The 23,503-nt window shown below is 35.9% G+C and overlaps 1 long non-coding RNA gene across 1 annotated transcript; it reads right to left on the bottom strand.

Moving 5' to 3' along the window:
- Positions 1-18,688: 18,688 nt before the first annotated feature.
- On the bottom strand, positions 18,689-23,227 carry LOC137662532 (uncharacterized). Its single transcript, XR_011048012.1, has 3 exons — positions 23,117-23,227; positions 22,641-22,787; positions 18,689-22,017 (listed from the first exon to the last, which is right to left on the bottom strand). It is a non-coding gene; the product is annotated as an uncharacterized lncRNA (long non-coding RNA).
- Positions 23,228-23,503: the final 276 nt, after the last annotated feature.

Here is a 23,503-nt window from a genome sequence, read left to right as displayed (position 1 = left end):
TAGCTTAAAAGATGCAATTTAAAGCTAACATTTTAGTGACTGGCACATCACCAGAACTAAAAGATTTTTTGCAACTGTAATACTGCTGTTAAGAATATATAAGCCAGAAATTAATGTAGCATCCTCCTTTAATAATTTATTAGCTCTATGTTCTGAATGTTCACAAGAACAGAAGTCTCTCAAGTAGATAAAGCCTTAATCTGACTGAACACAAGTGTCCAGTTAGTCTTATTTTATTACAAGGTTGTTAACAGCACTTTTTTAAAACACCAAGTAAAGTGGCAATAACAAAATACACACTGTTATTTTTAGCCCCCATTACAATGATATTTTAGAAGTTAGGACACAAGCACGTTTATGAAGTTCACACATTTTGCTCTTTCCCTGTAATTAAATGTTATGTAACAAATTTCTATAACTTCAATAAACAAGACATGTATTCTGACAAAATAAAGCATTTGCTACTAGACGTTAAAAAAAAACACCTTATAACTGAATAATTAAAGAGTAAATATATAGGCAGTAGCTCCAGGTTTTAAAAATTCTCAGTGCAACCAAGGATGTGGGCTTCTGCTGCCAGTCCTACCAAGAGAAGAAGGGAGACTTAAGGAAGACTTCCAAGTATTAAAACTGGAAACCTGAGATTCAGTATATAATGTTCATATTCATCAGTGCAAGTCAGTTAAATTGTTATCAGTCACACCTATTAGCTAGTATATGCATTCTAATTGTTATCAATCACACCTATTAGCTGGTATATGCATTCTAATTGTTATCAATCACACCTATTAGCTGGTATATGCATTTTAAAACTGTTTGGAAATACTACTTGCTTTTATTTGAACATTTGAATTTACTCTCCTGAAACAGCAAGATAAAAGAACACTTTCATAGAACAACCCATTAAAGCTCTCTTAAAAGAAAGTATGCATTTTCCATATTCTATGAATCATTAAAAGACCACTCTAAGACTATATATTCTGTAGGAGTTTTTTCATGGTAATCAGTCATTAATTACTAGATTTACAGCCATTAGAATGCCAGTTCATAATTTATTCCGCAGGTAACACATACTTAGAATCTTCCTACAAAAGAGATTAACAGAACACACTGGCTTATTTATTGTGGTACTGAAAAGAGGCATTATGGTCTTGCTACATTTTGCAACCAAAAAGCTTCCTTTCCTAGTTTTCATTCCTTATCTAGATGATTGTTGAAGGGCCCTTCCAACTGAAATAATCTAATCTAGTCTATTATCTTATTCCACGAGAGATAAGCAACAGTAACTCTGTTTTTAAACATTATGATTTAACTAAAGGATACTTAACTGATGATTGATCAGAGAAACTAAGTAGACGCATACAAACAAAATATTATTTGGATATGGATGAAAATACACGTCAAGAGAAAATTCTTTTCTGGGAATTTCTGAAAAATCAGTGCCAGTTTGATATACATCTTCAGTTAGTAACTGCAAATGCATGTATAGCATCTGGATATTGTATCTGATAACTCAGGGGGCAGAAAAAATATTACAGCTGTAACTGCAACTTGGAAGGATTATTTAAGAAAAAAAGAATTGTTACATATCTTTATCAATAACCGCTCTCTAGTTAAAACCTTTTAATATATAAAAGATGCTCTACTATATGTGCAATGCAATGAAGCCTTTTACAATTACCATTTATGGACTCAAATCAGTTTATCTGGTAATCAAGCTCTTACTTGTCAAGAATTATTTTCTCCTTAAACACCTTTTTTATGCATCTTCAGGTATCTAGGTATCTTTATCTTATTTAAGAAAACAAAGGTATGTGAAGCATTCCTTAGAAATTTTCAGAAAATTAAAACAGACAATTGAATAGAACTGAAAATTATTGGATGTGTATTGACACATTGGCACAGTTACACTACGAGGTTCCAATACTCGAGCCCATCAGACTGGGTACTTTTAAGATTTACCCTCCCTTTCAGTTTGACCTCCAGATTTATTAATGGGGCTCCACAGCAGAAGAGAAGGGCAGATTGTGAATCTGCCATTCGTCAGAACAATGTTGTGAGAGATTTTGCCAAATGATGTTCTGCGTTAGCCTTTTCTAGGGAGGTCAAGTATATGCACATTTGCATTCCAACCACCTATCAACTATGTTACCTAGAGAAGAGTTTTCTAGTTGTTTTGTTTGTTTTTAAAACAGTGACAACAGTAATGTTTTGCTAAGTGTTGCAGTATGTTTAGATGCATAGATTTTGCAGGAGGGTAAATGGCACTCCAGATGGCATTGCTGCAGATATCCAGAGATGGAGAAATTCTTCAGAAAGGCCACAGAGACCGAATTTCCAGGGAAAGCGCCTGTATTTCAGAAAGTGGTTCTGTGCTTCTGGTCTTGCATCATATCTTAAGTATTTGTATCTTATCTTAGTGCTTGTTCACTGTGGTGCAATAAGGACAATCACCAAGGACTTGGATATTCCATACCCTTCTAGCAGAGATTATGAATACCAAGAAGACTATCTTCATTGACAGATGAAGGAGTGGGTGTGTAGTCATGCATCCAAAAGACTGTTGAATGACAGATGTGAAAATAGGATAAGATCCTATGGGGAAACAGGTTCTCTACTAGTAAAGTCCCTATCAGGCTTCTATACCTGGGTTCAGATTATGTGCTCTAAAGGGATCCTCCCTCAACACAGAGATGCTTGTAAGTCTGTTTTAAGAATCTCTTGTAAAGTCTCCTAAGACTTAGGACAACTAGTTGGTAAAAAGGTAGCAAGCATGCAGCACTACGCCTAGGAGAGACCACAAAGGCTAAGATACATCAAGATTTTTTTCCACTTCCTCAACCAACTAGATTGTGAGAACACAAAGTAGCTTGGAACTACTTCCATCACCACTTTCTCTTCAAGAATGCTGCCTGTTTTGTTTGTTTCCACAAGCCATTCCCTGTTTACATATTGCTGTTTATACTTATGTTAGTACATACATTGGTTTATATTTAACAGGAAACCATTCTGTCTCCCCACTGATTTAACTTCACATTCTTACATTCTCCCCATTGACGAAGCAGTCAACATTCTGGAGTGGATAAAAATTTATTTAAGTGCTTGTAACATATCCCCTTGCAATATAGCCCCATTAAGAGATTCCAAAAGAATTTTTCCCGATTAGGTATCAGCAATTATGTACACTTCCAGTTAAAAAGAAAGTAAAAACACGATTTACCTTTCTTACATACTTACAGTGAGACTATAAAACATAGATTTAAAGCAGCACTTTCTGCTGCAATCTTTTACAAATTGTTCTCTTTCCTTTGAAAAAGGTGCGGGACAACTCTGAATAGATCAAAGTCTTTCATATGTCCAAAGAATAATTACAGCACAAATTACAGCTGTCTTAAATACTAGTGTATGTTGAAACAGGATTAAAAGCATCAACTTCCGTAAGTATTTATTGTTACCTCACAATTGCAGTGACTGCACTGACAGGCTGAAAAAATTGGTATTGCTTAAAGAATCTAGTAAGAGCAGACCAGCAGAAGGGTGCAAAATAATAGGACAGATGGGGTAAAATTTGTGTTCTTACGCATCTTTCATTATTTAAAAAAAGAAAAACAAGCATTTAGTGGAACTGAAAGGCAATGTATTTAAATACAAAATTAGCTATAACAAATTATCACAGCTTTCAATGAGGGCAAGATCTTAGGATTTTCAGAGATTAAGCATTTACGTAGCTAATGAAATCATTCAGGGTTTAGGCCAAATACTAATGGAGGTAAGGAAGAAATATCTCTTACTGCAAATTAGTCAACAAGTATCTATGACAGGATTTCTTACTCCTTCCACTTAGCGGCTCTGACTAAATGCAGAAAGCAGAGGACTTTCCTAGACTTGATACAGTAAAGCAGTGACTTTTCAATAAATTTTTGTGGTATAATAGATGTATATTTGATTCTGCTAAGCACTTCATATGCTGTATGCTTTTCTTAGGCACAGAAGAAAAAACATGCAAACATTTACTGAATTAAAGACTTGTGTCTAAAACAGACATTCCCCAAAGCACCCATGCTTTTTTTCCCAAAAACACAGAAAATACTCACACAAGAGTACTGCATATTGTTCTTATTTCCCACAGCCACACTGATGCAATACTATATGCAAAAGTATAAGGAATAAACTGTTTACCAGAAATTCTGTCCCCTCTCTGTAATACTGTTTTTCTCTAGAGACAAAAAAATTGTGTGTTCTTATGAGAATCCCTTTCTTCCTCTGCCCCACACACTTCCTCTAGAGCTCTTTGAGGAAAGAGTTGCCAGGGTTTGCATAATTCAGCTTGAAAACTCTCCTGGAACTGTATTATTATATGGTTATTTCCATACACAGGTTAGACTATCATAGCAAATCATATAGTCTGTATTTAGCAAGCAATTAAAGATTTTACTTTTTTCCTCTCTGTAAAGCAAGTCATTTTTCTGTAAGGATTTAAATGAACTTAAACCAGATTGTTTCAGGAATCTCCCACCTCATTTACATTTATTACTTATTATGCAATTTTTACTTCTGATGTCCTCTAAATACCAACATTATTTTTATCTAGTGTGTTGGATCCATAAGGTATTAAAGATATAAGTCAAAAAAAAAAGGAACTACAAAAATTAAAATATATGTAAATGGAGTATGCACATAATAAATAGTAGTGAATGAACCACAATCCACATTATTTTAAAACCATCTATAGGAATTATGATAAAAATTATACTCTATTAGCTTCCATAGCCACTACCAGTGAGTTATCAATTATAGTGTTAAATTGTGAGTCAAAGACTGATTTCACAAGTTCTGGTCTTTTTACTGGATGCTGAAAAATAAACTCATACTTAAGTTAGGATAAACATCCAATTGCTCTTGTGGCAGATTCAGCACTTTTAATACAGTTCATTACTAAAACTGTTGTTCCTTCGTTGTTAAAACCACAAGTTATTATTTCTTCTGTTTGGCAATAGTGCTTTACATTTCTTTTAAAAATACATGCTCTTTGAAGAACTGTTTCTTTTTAGTGTCCTATAAACTAGAACATACAAATTACTTTGATTTGTAACTTCAAAGCCTGACTACACAGGAAAATCATGTAGGTAAATAATACTGTGTGCTCCAAGGCATTAATCCATCCTATTTTGCAATTCTTAATGAATAAACATACCTACTAAACTGGTATTCAATTAAAATTATTTTGAACTATTTTCAGTGGATGATAGTTGACGCTTGATTGTTACAACAATGGTTAAAAATTGTATTATCTTTAAAATTCTGTCCATCACACAGGAAATAAATGTGTTATTCAAGGTGTATCCAAGTAGAACTTCTAGTATAGTTACATGAAATGCACTACAATTATGTATTTTTGCTCACAGGTCTGTATTACATAAAATCACTGCAATACAGTCTAAGAGATGGTATTTAATCCATTTGATTCAAATTATATCATATGTAATAAAAGGAAATAATAATTGTTTATATCTTCCTCAAAGGATTCTACTCACTAAGTTCTGGAAAAGGACACCAACACTTGAAGAGAACAGTAGTGGATTTCTCCCAGGAGGACACATCCTGTGACAAATTCTCTTGGGAAACAGTCTTTTGCTAGTCTTCTAGTCTCAGAGAAGTGGAAGAGAAATCTTGGAATGATGCACTTAAAACATTAAAATCTAAGGAACTTGTAAAATGAAATTGACTTGGTAGTGTTAGGTTTACAGTTGGACTCCATGATTTTAAGGGTCTTTTTCAACCTAAATGATTCTATTCTATGATGTTAAGACCTCTAGTATTCTTATCACCTTGCTTTTATAACAACCAAACCTCCTATGGAGTTTTGTGAATACCACAGGAATATTTTATATTTAATTTTATATTACTTCCAATTGCTCCAAAGGAGCTGAAAATAGAATTGTAACTGATCCAAGCCAGTTCTTTCTCATATCAGTGGACACTGCAACACTTATGACACATCCTATCAATATGCAAAGATGATATAATTGACAACACAAAGCTAAAACTATTTGTTGGCAGATTGAACAAGTAACAACTAACAGTGCTGCAGGTATAGATACCAGAACTGGTTCCTCATATGCTAGCTTGGATCTAGCCAGTTTTCTTAGCTCAAGATGCAGCATGGTGTTGATGGAGTCATATAATTTCCAAAGCCCATATAAGTCAGGTACATCATTTTCATACAGCATTGCACTTTGAACTAATAAGCACTGCTAGATGGTGCTGTGCAGATGAAAGACTCAAGAGTCCAAAGCTCTGAGTTCACCTTTTCAAACTGATACAGAAATGACCTCCAGCAAAAAAAAAACCCCACAGAATAGCAAAATAACTATTCCAAATTATAGTTGCAGTATCCCAGAGGAACTCCTGTATAAGATGCAGGGTTCTCAGAGTGTTGTGAACACTTTCTCATTTCACCAGCTCTCAGTCTTCCCTGAGCATCACGGAAAGAGAAGCTGTCTACTTTGCATCAAAGCATCTGAAAAGTTCCTCTGATGGTAGATTTTGACCTAACTGGAGAACATTAATATGGGAATATAGGAAAAGGTTGTTGTCAAGACAGAAAATATCAAGACAGAAGTCTTGACAAGGGGTGTAGAGCTCAAAGAAGAGAAAGAAGATCAAAACTTTAAAATATTATAAAGGCAGAGATGTCAGGTTCTGGTTACACAGGTAAAGCAGCACTTCTCTTCATTATGCTACTAGTGTTTTTCTGCCACCTACTGACACCTTTCAGCTCCCTCTTTTACCTGGCAGTTTACTCATAAGATATTCAATAGATGAGTAGGCAACTCAGCTAGCTGCTGCTTCTGGCATCTGCACATGCAATTATACATTCTTTGAAATTACTAGAATTTTAAAAATCTACAGCTCTTCAAGTAAGCATCCAATGAATAGCCCTGGGCACAGCTGTCACTGATAGTGCAGCACATATGTGGATACATATGCTTACAAGAAAGGTCTAAAATAATTTTTTAATGCCTATAACAATAATAACTGGAAGTAGTTACTCACAAAATGATTTTTCAAAAGGTCACTGTGCTACAAAGGGTTTGAGAACTGAGGTAGCAGATACCTCATATTATCAATATATCTTATGTCAGTTGTTTCTACCTCATTATCAATACTTGTGTCAGTTGTTTCTACCAATGGTTATAACAGGCTTTATTTCCATTTAAGTTCACTGTATGACTTGTGAATCCACACAATTTTTTTTCTGGCCCTAAGGGCAACAATAAAGAAAAACATGAACACTGGCAGGAAACTCTGCAGAAAATCTCCATAAAAATGGGCCTCAAAAAGATAGTAACTCCCAGAATACACACATCCTCTGCATTAAAGAGTTTAAGAACCAAGAATTTCATTGCTAATCTTGGCATAAAGACAGAGTGCTATGAAAATATTTGTTACAGAAAAAAAAACCACTCCCTAATTTATGAATTTAATGAATGGGAAAGGTGCAGAAAGAGTTGCAAGAAAAATTTCCAAGAAAACTGGCATTCTAGACAGACTAAAGAAAGTCAATTTAACATTATAAATACAGAGAGTGTTACCAACAGCCTATCAGTGTATGCACAACAAGAATATATATAGTGTGGGGTCATAAACATCAGATATGGGCATACCAAAAAACAATTCCAGGAAGTTGAATCTTGATAAATTTAAACTGGATGTACATGGCAGAAATAAAACATTGTGAATTACTAATTATTAGGACAACTGTTCTAGGGGTGTGATAGATATTCCATCCTGATACACAATTCTTAAAATGATTAACTGAAAGATGAGCTATAAGACTTTTTAATGAAGGAAAAGACAAAAGTTCGTATCAGTTGGCTTGTTGAAGTAAGTCAACCCAGAATTTCAATAGCAGAAGTATTTCAGAGAATGTCAGGTTTCTTGGGAAATTTCTAATTGTAGCTGAAAAGTTGAACACTTTAGAGAACCCAGAACTTTTCCAAAACCAGAAACATTTAAATGGAATAATGTCCGTACTTCTTTAGTGAGTGCCATTGCCTTTGCTGACTCTCTGTCTCAGAACTTCATCTCTCATGATAAATTATGGCAGCTCAGTGTGAGGGCTCACAATGTTTCATGGGATATACAGTCCCATCCATAAAGGATGTGTGAGAAGTCTTCCAGTCTACAAAAATCAGCAGGCTAGATGCAGTATCTAATCAAAATGTTAGTTTTCAACTACATTTTGAAGTTTTTCCCCAGAGCTTCACTTTAAGGATATTTAACTAGGAAGCACTAAGAAATCCTAAACCATCATATAAACGTTTCCCACAGTTCTGAACATGAAATCCTAACAGATGAGAACCCTGATAAACCTTAAAAATATACGATTCATTACCACCTGCATCAAGCAGAATTTATCAGCTGAGAAACGTGCTACAGGAAAGCACTTCCTTCATCAGCTGCCCATGATAAAGCATGCATGAGTTTGCCTGGCATCAAAGGATGTAGTTTCTCTTTTTCATCTAGAAAGAGAGGTACATCTAAGTCAAAAATTGTTGACAGAACAGAAAAAGCTATTCCATAAAATTGTGCGTGTATATATTTTTTTTAAAATGTATTTGAAAGGTCACCCTCTCCCCCTCCCCCCCCCCCCAAATGAAGTGAAACTTCCACTTAATTTTAATTGGCCATAGCAACTACATGGCTTTCAAACAAAATTTATACTTTGCTACCTCACAGGCATAGCACCTCACCTGCATTTTAACATTTGAATGGCTGATAAGCATGTGCTTATGTATTTTCCATAAGGAGGATGCTTTCAAACTTAAGAGTTAATGGAGGGGAAAAACTCAATTCTTTAAAACCTCCAGAAAACCTATAATTCACAGCTGCTTAACAAGAACAGGTAGAGGTCAGTATTGGCACCCTGTCAGATCAGAGTTCAGAGAGGATTTTTTTTGTAGGAAAGAGACATATCCCTTGGTGTCTCCTTTGACGATAAAGAGTGGTGCTCAGAACCCAACCCAGACTTCATCTGCTTCATTTAATCTATCACCTACTATAGCTGTAACAAAACTTACTACAGAAATGGTACAGTCACAGACTTGGGCATTTCTACTACAAAGTATGTTCTTTCTCTTCAAATAATTTTCTTAAAAACTTTAAGAAAAAAAATTAGCAATCTCCAAAATCCTTACAGGTCTTTGTAAGAATCGCTAGGGGAAAAAGCAGAGAGCCTTAACAACCACAGCCTACTACAGAACTCTATGAGGCAAGGGCAATGACTTGGACTGAAATCAGTTACAAAAATCTTGAAATACCTTCTCATAGATGGAAGCTTTCACAAAAACATTGTGCTGGAGAGATTCCCAGGTCATTAAGCCCAATACCTTATTATCATAAGCAAATATGTCATATAAACCCTTTCATGAAATTGCTCTGGAACCTTGGCCTGACAAGGTTTAAAGCTCACAAGTCATGTCCGTAAACTTAAACACATTCATGGACATTTGTTTTTACACCAGTGCTGTCCTTTACTTTAAATCAGTCTTTCCTTTTCTGAGTTTCACTTCCTGCTCCACTTAAATAAAGCAACTATGGAAGAGCTGCATAGCTGTTCCCTCCATCACATGTCTAGGAGCATTTGCTTCAATAAGCAATGCTAAAGATGGGAAGGGGAAGTTGCAGCCACCTCAACCTCCTCAGTAAATCCTTCTCTGACCACAACTGTTCCCAGATCTTAGCTTCTGCTCAGAAGAGTTGTCAGTTCTCACAACCAGCAATTCCCAGTGTTCTGGTGCACCAGTTCTGTTTTGTGCTCATCTTTCTTGAACACAGGCAACTGGAATTATACTCATTATTCCAGAAGGGTTCTCAAATGGTGTCTCTCACTTATAACGAAGAAAAGAGGGGAAATGGGGGGAAAAAAAGCCTTATCTACCCCTGTTATAATTGAAGAAACTTGGAGGAGAAAAATCCTCTATGGCCTGAACAAACATGAGAAACCACAAAGTGTCTGTGATTCTGATCAACTGAGCTAAACGAAAGGAATTTCCAAGTAAAATCCTTACTCTAATACAGAACAGTGGTCTAACAATCTAACTGTTCCTAACACAAGGCTGGATAACATTTAATATTCCCTTGGGTTTGCTTCAGAACTTTATAAGAAGTAAATCAAGACAGGCTACACACATCTTAGAAATGAAACCATCAAGTCTTTCCAGGCTACAAAGCAATCCAGAGCTGTGAAGTGATTTGTAGGCATACAGGCAAGCTACCTTAATGTAATTCCAGTGGATACTTACAAAAGTGTAGCCCTATTAACTTGGGCTTCAGCATGATCTCTAAAAGGACAAAGTCACCTAGTAAATACTAAGGCAGATAACATTTATGGAATGCTATACTACAAAGGATATTGCTTCCAATACCGGGGCTATGAAGTTCGAAATTATTTTAACAGGCCTATCTAAGCTGCAGATCGTAACTTTAAATTATGACATAAGCAAACAAAATGAATTTGCACAACATGCCTGTTGGTAACTTAATACTTCCTATGTCTCAATTTGTAGGTTTAACTTGCAGATCACAGCTAAACTCTGCCTGATTCAATACACCCTGGCTTTTACCATTACTATTGGTAAGGGCTAAGAATTTTGGCCCACTTTGGTGACAATTTTCATAGCATCTGGGCATTTCACAACCTTACATGTGATTATTCCAGTAATACCTCATAAGTTAATAAAGTACCACTAAGCCATTCCAGTACAAAAGAACAGAAAGACGGACCCATAACAGCATTAGCCACTTTTACTCTGGCATTACAGTCAGTTATTTGACCTCTAAATTCTTTTCAAAATCACCGTCCAGAACACAATTATCTTTTGTAGATATACCCTCATTTTTTAAGCATTAATGACTTTTTAATGGCTGCAAATGCACATTTTGTAACTGAGTCATGAAAAGATCTGCACCATTATGTACGAGTACCATTATCCAGCAGCAGATTTTTCTCAGCAATGATTTTAGATCACTTTCAGGTGACTGAGGAAAAAAAATACTGAAATTTCAGATTATTGAAAAATATAACAAATTATCCATTTAGTGACAGTTATTCTAAGTTTTATCCAAATCTTAATACATTTCATGTAGTATGTTTACTGATACTGTACATGATAATTTTTACCAACTATTATCTGATACTAATGCATTTGTACTCTTAAATTATATTTAATTAAATCTATCAATGAGGTTTGTAATTTAAGTGATTTTTTAAAGTAAGATTTATACCAGTTGAACTAATCACACTCCTGTCATTCAGTTATTGATAGACTCTCTAATGGATTGATACCAGCGTCCCTAAAAGCAATAGTATTTCTCTGAACCTTAAAGAAAGTTGTATCAGGACCATGCATGGCAGAGACATTCACAGTAAATTAGAAACCTGTATCTTAAGATTGAGATTCAGATCAATTTGGTACCCAAATGCTGAATATCTGATGAATAACAGATATCATTTTAAAAACTAACTATAAGGAAGACACAGATGTGCTGGAGACTTGCTTTCCATTTTAAAATATTTTTATAAAATACTTGTAGCTTCTGTAGTTTGTTTCTTCTCTCTGTTCACATCTTTTGTCGTAGATAACAAAAGGCAGAACAAACTAACAAGTACAAGAAAGTATAGGAATGCTTTGCCATGGTATTTCTTTTTGCCCACAAAGTTTTGTATAATCACAGAATCAGAATCACACAATGAATCTAAACATTCGTTTTGCTATTTATTCATAATTTGATGGACAAACTAAAGCCTTCTATAACAGAAGTTATAGGTGAAACTAACTTACCCAGTGATTTACTTCCTTTTCGTTAAATGATGACATGATACTGACTGCAAAGAGTACCTAAGATGGCATTTTCCTAAATTACTTGTTAATCTCTATGATTTATAAAGATTCTCCAATCTGTTACATGTGATAACAACAAAGTATAGATTAACTCAAGAATAAGTTCTGCTTTGAAGGATCTTGGACTACCCAAGAACCATTATATTAGAGATGATTACTTTGTATACTACCACAACTTAATTCCAGAGGAAGTAAAGATCCAGAAAAATGGACAAGAAGGTAAATCGTAACAGTCCTTTTTACCAATACGGGAACAACGAGGCATAAATCCTAAACTGTGGAGTTCACTTCCAGTTATTCTGTGCTCAAGCATATGGTTTATAATCCAAAGGAGCTAGAGAGGAAGTGAGAGGAAGAGATTTAGTCCGCAAACAGAAACAAATAGCTGCAAGATGGATGAAGACTGTCTGAGCAGCAGGGAAGAAAGTCAACTAGAAATTGCTGAAGACTGAATTCGTATGTAGGCCTACCTAGAAGCCCAGAAGTAAAGAAGTCAGAGAAGTTTTTAAAATATTTTCTGAACCACTGTTTATTCCTGGTCTCAGCTTTCAGGTAGGATACTCTGCAAGTATCTGTACTTAGCTTGACCTGGTTAAAAAAAAAAAAAAACACTGTTGCTGTAGGAGGCACCATAATCCTTGACTGGCTCTAAGAGTAGAGGAATTGTGAAGATGATCATGTGTGAACATGCACTTAAAGAAACTAAAATGGAGTCACAGTGCAGCTACAGCAGGGCCAGGACATCTAGTTGTCCTAGTAAGTTCCACAAACTTCCTCCAACTACAGACACAATATAAGTAATGATTCATATACTTTTTTTTAATAATATATTTGATAATACATCTAAATACATATACAAGTTTCCTTACTGATCTCAGTAAAATAAATATTTATATATCCTAAGGAAAACTTGTTCTTCCTGATGCTACAGTCAGAGTGCTATCATTAAGTATACAGTAATGTATAGAAATATCACTCTAAATGCATATCATGTATGCTAGATCAGATTTTCCAGTTACTAGCAGTGCAATTTTGTGTCTTATGACACAGCATAAGGGGCAGAGTAGCTGCAAAAGAAAAAACAACACAAACCATAACGGGTCAAACCACAGGGGTCTACCTAGGCACTATTTAACCTCCAATAAAGACAATAAAATACATCTGCAGAGCAAGTAAATGATACCATCTTCAAGTACTCTTTCAGCATTAGGTCATCTGTATTTTGCATACCTGTTAAAAATTAGTACCTTTATGTGCAACTGTTCATAACAGATTTCTTCCATTAGTTTATCCAGTCCCCTTTTGAATCTGCATAAATTTTTAGCCTTAACAATATTCTGGAATATGGTCTTCTACTCTGGGAAGGACTCTCTTCTTTTGTTTGGTACTAACTCAGCCCTGACAGTTCATGTGACAATGCCTGTCTAACCTTTCTGTTTGAAGAGAAAGGGAACAGTTGTGCACTGTTCATCTTCTGCATTCAAGTAATGATTTTATAGACATTCATCATGTTTTTTCCCCTTCTAAGCCATCTCCTTTCCAGGTTAGTGTATACTGGCACATTCAACTGTAATCCCTTATGTAAGATCATACCTTTAAATTCATCTCACTGTCCTTCTCTTTTGTTTTTGAATAAAGTTTTCCATCTTTGAGATGGGGGGCAGAACCGCAACATTATTCCAAAAGGTGGAGCATAATATCCTCTTCTATTCCCTATTCCATTCCTAGTGATTCACAGCACTCATTTCTTTTCTGACCACTACTGAGCACTGATCTGATGTTGTCACATCTAATGTAACTGTGAAGTTTCAAAACTTGAGAAACTTTTACTAGGTCATAAGCTATCACTGTGCATAAGCTGGAATTATTGTTTCCTCTGCGCCATCTGCCATTTCATTGCTTAGTCATGCAAATCTTCTGCAATCTTCACAATTGTTTTTTGAGTTTTATCACTCTGCATAGCTTAGGACTGTAAACAAACTTTGCTTCATGTTCTTATTCACCTTCTCACCAGACACTACAATATTCCATAGCTCGCACTCTCCAGCTGTAATAGCAATGATGGGAACCTAGCTTCCTGCTTTTTCTGAGTTTCAAAGTCATCTGAGGGGAAAAAAGTTCCAAAGAAAACACTTCAATACACATACCAACTACTCTGAGTACAGATGTATCACTTCTAGTAAAAGTAATATAACCACATGCAACATCCAAGCAAAATGGTCAGACAACTGTAGAAGTTGTTACTCCCCCTTTCCCTGTTTCTTTAGTGGGGAAAAAGTTATATTATATTGTACATACAGTAAAGGCTTGTAAAATGAAAGAAGAAATACATGGAGAATATCACACAAAGTTCAGCAATTTCATAAAGGATTATTTTTTATTTTAAGCGAAGAAAATCTGCAATCTTTTATAAACTCTGTGTTACTAGCCATAAGTAAACAGACTGAAAACCTACATATTGTCTTAAAAGAAAAATTGAAGCTGAAACTGATATATTCTAGATATGGTAAGCTTGATTATTTTCAAAGTTATATTATCTTATATGCCATTTATAGTCATCTAGAGGTTTTCTGCTTACTCTGCTTGTTTCCAAATTTTCTCCTATTTTTTTAGCACTTAGTGTTTTAACCTGGAATAAAAATCCCATGAAGTAACTGACAAGAAGATTCTACAGAACTCAAACTAACTGAAAGTACATTACACAATCCAAGTAAAACCTAGGGGTTTTTTTATTGCAGTTTTAACATTTTTTTAAGGTTTAGTATACATTGGATCAGGTTTTGTTAGACCAGTTCACCTTGAAAAATTACTTGCAAAACAACCGGGCACATCTGCCATATAGATTTGTCAAAAAAAAAAAAAATCTATAAGTATGTTTAAATGCAGTCATAGTAGGGGCTAGATCGTAGCATAAATGTATCTTTACCAGTTTTAAACTGCCAAAAGACAGAAGTCTAACTATGACAGCATGGAACTCAGTGCAGTGGAAGATATTTTCTATTCCTCCTGCTGAGACTTCAGTTTGGCAGACCTTGTCTGATAAATAACTATAAGAAAAGGGAAGGAGAAATTCCTCCTCACCACATTCACACAAAATTCAATGCAACATCAGAAAGTATTAGAAAAGTTACCTCAGCCAAGTTTTGACTTATTAATTCAAACTATTTAAAGCTTAAATTTTCCTTTACAAAACAGGGAGTCTGCTGTAATCTAAACAAGGAGATACCATTCAAAGTGGCTAAATTAACATGATTTTTGTACATCTGAAAGAACCATTCACTTAAAGAAAGCAGGACTGATATCACTGAAACACCTCTCCAGTTTAGATTCTATAGTGTAAACTTCAGATTTGAATGATAAATTCACAATTAACAACTTTCAAATGTCTAACAAGCATTGCCTGTTAATTAGCAAGGCCAACATAAATCAAGTGTTTCCAACATGGTTTTGAAATTCAGGTTTGACAAGACTGAAATACTTTTTATACAAACTAGTGTTGAACAACCACACATATTCAGATTATACTTTTCAAATAATTTCATACTGAAGCAAGACTAAAGCAGAACAATACGCATCCTCAAACCTATTATATTCACAGAACTGTTGCTAGGTGAATTGAGATGAGAAAACACATCTGTATCTCAATTTTTTAATTTAAATCAGTATTTGTTCTGTGCTTTGACACTGAAGATATCTGCAGTGTATATAAATACTTCCTGCTCACACCCTCACACCCCACCTGAAGTTTTTTCCAGTTTCCTCTGGTCAACATTATATCTCAAGAATTCTTGAAATACAGAAGTACATTCAGAAACGCCAAATTATTAGCCCTTTTTAAACTGATGATGTACACTAAATTAACACATCCTTAAAGCAGTACTTGGTTTTATATTCTCTCCAAGCAAGTGCTACTGGCCTCTGTACACATGTACTCAGGACTGCTGGAAACAGAGTACAGAAATAAATCATTTTAAGTCTGTCTGCAACAGTTGCATACGTGACATACAAACCACTTCAAAATGGCATGCTTGTGAAGCTCATAATCCTGCGTGTATGAAGATAAAAACTTAACCCAAAGAGTAAGTACCTTCACACGGGCCACTTCTGTTCACAGAATCATAGAACACCTCAAGTTGGAAGGGACTTACAAGGATCATGGAGTCCAACTCCCTGCTCCTCACAGGACTACCTAAAACTAAATCTAAGTTTCACTATGAGTGTCATGTTCATGGCAGCTGCCTTCTGTACATGATAATAGACCTTGTGTCCACCCTCTATTTTCTAGCCACTGTACTGACACTGTTCAGGTAGGTGCAAAGTTGAGGCTGATGTGATGGAGATGGGAAAGACAACAGCATGGGTTTCTCATTTAAGGGAGTGAAAGTATTTACAGAGCTTTGGGGGCATCCCTCAGCAATAAGGCCTCATACACCATCTGGAGCTAGTATTATTGCTGATGAGTGAATATGAGGAAACTAAATTCAGAAAACCTCTACCTTAAACCATGGGAATTGCCACTGAGTTCAACGGGACTATTCAATGTAAGCATGTAAAAATAAAAATTAACAGACTTCTAGCTGACTAATTAAGTTTTACCGCACAATAACAGGAAATATGTAAATAAGGATTTTTATCGTACTACCTTCCTGTAGGTTCTGATTTACAAGTTCTTCTATTTGCCATCTACCAACATACTCCATGTCTTCAGTAAACTATGAAAAACAAATCAGGAAAAGCTTTAAATGTTTTAAATAAAATGTAAATACCATATAATTTTTTCCTACATGTTAACTGCTTGAACAACTGCTGTCACATTTTTACTAGTGAATATAAATATTAAAATGCCCAATGTTTCTGCTATTTGAGATTTAACATTTATTGTTAATTTCCAAACGGATTATTTTCTGACGCAAAGATCAGGAGTGTGAATTAGTCATGGGCTAGTTCCTAGCCTACACTCTTGACAACTGAAACAATTTTCAGTGGAGCCCCGACCAGGCAATTTGCTCCCTCTGGTGGTTACAGCTCAAATCTGTGCTTCAGAGAAGATTGCAAAGCCTCTCAAGGGAGTGTGGTGGGTGGGGTAGGCTGTTTCCGAATTCAGACTAGCACTGTATACAATGAAAATAAAAATAACGATTTTTTTTTATCTGCATTGTTTCTGATGTATTGTTATATTTAAAAAAAAAATAACAGACTAAAGTGTAGGCTTCTTGGTTCACAATACAGGAAGAGAGATTAATAACCAGTTAAATAATGTAAAGAACCCATCACATTCAAACCAGTATTTTAACATTAATCAGGAGTATTAGGTAGTATCACACTGTACCATCCAAAACAGAGCACAGCTATTGTTCAGAGGGCTGTTTTAAATTTTTTCCAAATGTCAAAGTTACCTTTTGAAGATATCTGGTTTATAGCATGGCTCAACTGTGAGTACTCGACCTTCCTTCAATCTAACAATGTAATTAAACTGCATACAAACATCCCTCAAAAATACACAAATATTTATTTGAAAAAATCCAAGCCAAATCACTGGATGCAAGCTTTCCCTTTCCAAACGGGACTCTGCTCTCATCAACTACACTGATGCAAATCCACACTACTTATATTTAAAAACAAAACAAGAGCTATTTCAGATTTATACCAGCATTGCTATTAACAGAATTTTGCATTTCGTACTTTTCATTTACATCCCAAAGACTCTTCTTTGATTAAAAAGAATAAAGACCTCACAACTTCAAAGAATGATTCAATTAAAAATATAAGTGCCCATCTGATATTTATTAACTATACAGGAGATCAAAAAAGTGAAGTTATACTAAAAGAAATATGCAAAAATGAACAGGTATAAATTATCAGTTTGTACTGAAAGCCAAGAGAAATAATCCAATATGAAAAGCATCAGAAACAGTATATGGAAAGCATATCTCTAAGTTTCATAAATGAAGTATCTCAAAACTGCTGCATAAAAGCACTTACTCTAGGACAACACTGAAGAAAGTCTTTGAGGAAATAAGATACAACAGAGTAAAGAAGAACAAACTCAAAATATTTGCTTAAAATATTTAATGTACATGGCTCCATGATCCATGTTAAATGATACAGTATCAAGTAGATGTCAAAACATATTAATAAACAAATTATGAGGACCAACATTACAAGAACTGTTTCACTGTAAATCATGGTTTAAATTTTCAGAACATGCTTCTAGTACTGACAACCGCTCTGACTGTCATCCACTGATGGCAATTCAGAGTAGTGTGTGGGAGTACATGGGAATAATTAAGCAAACAAAACAGCACCACCCAATGAAATTTCAAAACCAAAAATAAATTGGCTTAAGCAAGGAAGATGATTAGCTGTTTTCTAAAACTGCATTACTCGCACATCCTTGACTAAGGAGATGGTCAATTTTGAAACATCTAGTTAGAAAAGAATTTGGCATTAGCTCTAGCTGTGAAGGAGATTCGCTATTTAATACATGCTGCTATCATATCTGACACTACACTAAAGTGACAGCAAAGAAAAGCACAAGCTTTGGGAATGTGCCGTAATTTCAAAGTACATTTAGTGCTACTAGCAGAAAACTGCTTCTAAACAGGGTTGAGTGATAACGAGAACTTGACTTGAACCTAGGGAGCCCCTTGTGACCTACAGATGAAAAGGCTTACTGCACAGACCAAATAAAGAAAATAGGAAATCTCAAAGAAAACTGTACAGGTGACAGAATAAAACTGGTGAGAGAACAGTAAATTCTGACAGAACTACAGCAATGCATATTCTTCAAGCCACGTACACACGTACAAGATAATGTTTTTAATAACAAAGCTGCACCATGCAAGAAATGTATATCACACCTACAAAAGGTATCCTGAAAAAGCAGTCACCATAAAAAGATAACTAGAAGTTAAAAAAAAAAAAATAATCAAACTGCAGATAAAATTCTATGTAAATTAAATCAAAAAGACCAGGTATAATCTTTGGTTGTAGAAACAGTAAGAGTACAGAGGAATTGCACATCTATATAGTACTGACCTAGCCAACACTAGGGGTCCATACATGACAGAGGAAAACAAGAAACAATACAGTAAAAACCTGCAAAATAATTATTAGAAGGCTGGAAAAGTTTCTTATAGAGGGATTTGAGAACTGTAATAAATTATGTAGTATTCAAATTATTTTTCAATCTTCTTAAGCACACTGGAAGAACTTAACCATGTCCACAATGACTACTCTTGTGGAGAAAGGAAGTAAGAGGCAAGAAACTGAATACGAACTATAAGTAAAATATGTTAGTGATTAAATAGTGTATAAACTAAGATGAGGACATGGATTCTCTATCTCCAGAGAGATGCAAATAGAGCAGGATGCTTGCTTGTATTATAACTTTTAATATAGATGTAAATCAATTAAATTGAGATATAAAGGGACTCATGCTGAAAAATAACATGCTTTTCCTCCCCTCACTGCAGGCATCTATGAAACAAACCTAAAAATAATTCAACACAACAGAATTTAGCAACCAGTTCTCCAGGTTCAGACAGTAATCACAACTGTTCAAAGTGTCTAAGAATATTCTTGTTGTAGTCTAAAATAATGACACTTTCCAAATTTCCAAACAAAAAAAGTATTACTATAATCCAAATATGACTCAAATTCAAAATAAACAGAAAATTTAGTATTAACAATTAAACAAAGCTTGCTTAAAACACTAATCCAATGACCTTCACTTTGAAGAGTTATTTTTAAAGGGTCCAAAAGTATTTTCTTACAAAATACAATTTTTAAAACTTCAGTTCAGCCAAGAGTAATAAATACACTTTGTTGAGAAACAGCAATATTATTGCAATTGCAATTGTTTTAGTAAATTAGACTTAAAGCCAATTTTAAATTATAAGACCACTACTAGTTCTTTTTTTTCTCTCTAGGTGTGTTAAAACTGTGTAACTACTAGAAGAGAGCATCACTGGTTATTTGTACTGTTTATGTAACTGCTGTCATTCATACCGACACATAATAAGACATTTCAAAACTACATAAAGGAGTCACAGCATCTTAATTACCGGAGAAATTACAATGAAGAAGTATTTTTGCCTTTCAATACGGTGACACTTGGTTATACTATATTAAAAGGCAACATTAACAAAGCACTTTTTTTTTAACTCTGTCCTTAAAGGTTTGTTTTTTTTAAGATTCTTTCTTCTTTCTGGTTAATTAAAAATAGTGCTGTAGGGATGGATTATATGCTGTTTATAGAATACACATCACTAGTAGAAGACTACAATAAAGTTGATAATAAATTGCTGTAACACACAAGGTAACAGCTCAGAAGTCCCTGAAATCAATCAGTGCCTTGACATCCTACTTAAACTGTGGACCTGAGGAGTTCCAATTACTGTCTTTGCTTTTCCTTGTTTGCACTAGCTGGCTGAATGACTCCCAATTACCTGTTTGCTTGTTGATGTGGCAACCTCTGGAAGTATCCTACACAAAGTATTCAGATGACACAGAAACCAGGCATTTTCTTTGTTAAAAATTACATACCAGACCAAATGTATCAGCCTTCTTACTCTAGGGCTATGAAGATTATTTTACTTAAATCTTAATATAGGTTCTAAAACTTTTTCCTCTGATGTTGGCTTTGTAACTTATTAGGCAATGAAGTGATTGCATTCACTACATCACACCTTGCTTAGAAGAACCTTACTGATGAGCATATGTTTTCTAGCAAAATGAAGAGGACACTAAACAACTGATATGCGTTATCATTTAAAGTATTAGGTTTCAGGAGGAATACTTCATCCGTAAGTGTAAGAAAGTCAAATTCAACTGTTCTTCAAAGATGAAGTGTTATGAGACTTTCAAGAATTTATAGCCCTCTCTTAAGAAGAGCACCTTATGATTCCACAAGATTCTTCTGAACAATTGTGAGTTACACTGTGGCCTTTGGTTTTCCCCCAAATTAAAATATTTTAGGATTACAGTTTTTATGTTTTCTTTCTTGAAGACACAGAATTTTTTCTGTCCATTTCTGGAAGTGAAAAAGACAGCATAGCACTATCCTTGCATAAACTCTTGAATACTGCTACAAAACATTGATGGCTATGTTCTACTTGATGGCTAAAATGAGTAGTTTTCACAACACTCACTAACAAACCTGAAGAAAACCCAAGATATAATCTGCACTTTACTATTCCCAGACTGTAAATAAGTTTTATACTCAGAAACAAAAAACTTATGAAGAAAACCTCTTGTACTCCTATTGATTAGATTTCACAACAATAACTTTCCCACAATTGTGTTGTGGTAAGCATGCAAATCATCATAGTTATCTCTAAGAAACAAATGCTTTACAGAACCCAACAGCTATGCAACTAATTAAAAGATACAATGACAATTTCATTTTCTAAAAAACATTATTTTACTCTCAGCAGATACAAATTCAATAACCTCTTCAGTACCACAGAATAACTGTCCCCATTTTCTCAGAATAAACCGCACAGGCGTGTTCAGACAGCACTTCAGCAAAGAGAATGAACATGACTGCTCTCACAGAAAACTTACTCTATGCATAGTTGCTTGGTTAAGCTAGTAACACCTCACTGACGACATAATTAGGCACTAAAGAACTGTCTTCCTGCACACATCAAATGGATTTACATAAGAGTGGCCATTCTACATGGGACTATGTCACAATCTCAGCTTCAAATTGAGTTTTGGGGTAGGCTGGAGGGTGTTGCTTTTTGTTGTAAAGAACATCAAGCTATTTCTATTACGTATAAAAAAGATTACTGCCCTCTTTCTAACCTGAACGCTCAGCTCTAAAGCATTAACTAGAGACCTTCTGCTCTCATTCCACGGAGAGTGAAGAGAAATCAGTCATGAAACATTTCTTACATGGATGTGAAAAGAAGGCAGAAAGTGAAGATTTCTGGCAAAACAGAACACTTACGGAACTCACACATTTGCTATGTTTTTTTCTAGTTCTTACTTTACAGTAGTGTGAACAAAAATACGAAATCTGGCATTTAAAAAATTATTTCCCTTAATTATTTCACGTGATGACTTTTTGTTTTGTTTCTGATCAGAATCCATTTGTTTGAAGCATCTGCATTAAAAAAACAAGTAAGTTTTAACATGTATACTAGAAAAAGGAGCACTGCTTCAGGAGTACATTCAATTCAACAGCATAAACAAAAAGCTATATAATCATTGCTTTAAAGTGTGCAATAAAGGAGTGAAAGAAGCAGTAAGACACTAACGTACATTCAGTAGCTGTTTTTTTTCTCCAGTACATTAACTTAAAAAAACCCCACACAACCGCTGAAATCTCCAATACTCTAGTCTTAGAAATGTTAAAAGTTTATTGTCTTGACAAACAGAAATAAAGTTGTTCTGTTTCTTAATACCAGCACAATAATTTCAGACTAAATTGCAGCTCTGTAATTAATAAGTAGGCTTATAAATTATGTGGTAAAGAACTTCTACTCTGAAATTTAACACTGGCAACTTCTGTCTCACATAAAGAAGCAAATGGGAAGTGCAAGAATGCTGTTATCATTTCACAGCATTTGTACATTAATATGCTGTAAGCTATTGACTCCTTAAGTTTTTTTAAATTACAAACACTTGGAGGAGTTTCAGAAACGACTTAAAAGCTAGCTTGAAAATTAAAATTAAAACTAATACTGAAGACTGCCCATTAAAATAAGTGCTCTAGCACTGGCTCACCGACTATCTCTCCTTCGCCCCCCGCATCTGCCTTCCATTCTAAAAAAAGGAGGGCATATCCTCTCATCTCTCCACCTTCTAAACAGCGAGATGTGGACAGGATACTGCTGCAAGCCAGAGGCGGCTGGCACGGCACAGGACAGCAATCTGCAGACAGACCGAGTCAAAAAAAGCAAAGAAAACACAGGGAGAGAGTCGAAAGTGGCCCCGAGCACAAGGGCAGGCATCTCTTCCGAGAGGAAAGGCGCGGGCGGGGATGCAGCGCATCTCTCTATGGAAGATGAGGCCAAATACATCCGACCCGCACGCTCCGCGCCTCTCCCCCTCACAGACTCCTTCAGGCCGCCACAGCTCCACTGAGCTTCCGGCAACCGCTCACTCAGCGGCACGACCGGGCCGCCCAGCCCGAGCTCCAGGGCTGCACCTGACACAAAACCTCCCACCGAGAAAGAGCACACCCGCCTCTTTGCACCCACCCAGCACGGAGCCCGGAAGGAGCCGGACGACTCCCACCAGCCGCTACGGCACCGGCCGCACCTCAGCATTCCCCGCGCCGAGCATACCGACCCGCCTCCCCCCTCCCGGGCACTCCGCGCCACCGGCCGCTGCGCACGCGCTCCAGCCCTGCCCCGCTGAGCGCGCACGCGCCCCGAGGCTTGCCCCTCCCCCCGGTTTGCCGCGCACGCGCAGCGGCACACCCCCGTCCTATTGGCCAGCAGCTCATTGCACGCCTCGGAGCGGTTCCCCGGCCCCTAGCCGCCGCGCATGCGCTCTCGGCGCCCCCCGGCCCGGCTCCAGAGGAGCAGGCGCAATCCCCCCCTCCCGGCAAGCTGGCCGGCTGCCGCGCAGGCGCAGTCGAGATC

This window comes from Nyctibius grandis, chromosome 4 (genome assembly GCF_013368605.1).
Source record: "Nyctibius grandis isolate bNycGra1 chromosome 4, bNycGra1.pri, whole genome shotgun sequence".
Classification (NCBI taxonomy): domain Eukaryota; kingdom Metazoa; phylum Chordata; class Aves; order Nyctibiiformes; family Nyctibiidae; genus Nyctibius; species Nyctibius grandis.
This window is presented reverse-complemented; position numbering and strand designations above follow the sequence as displayed.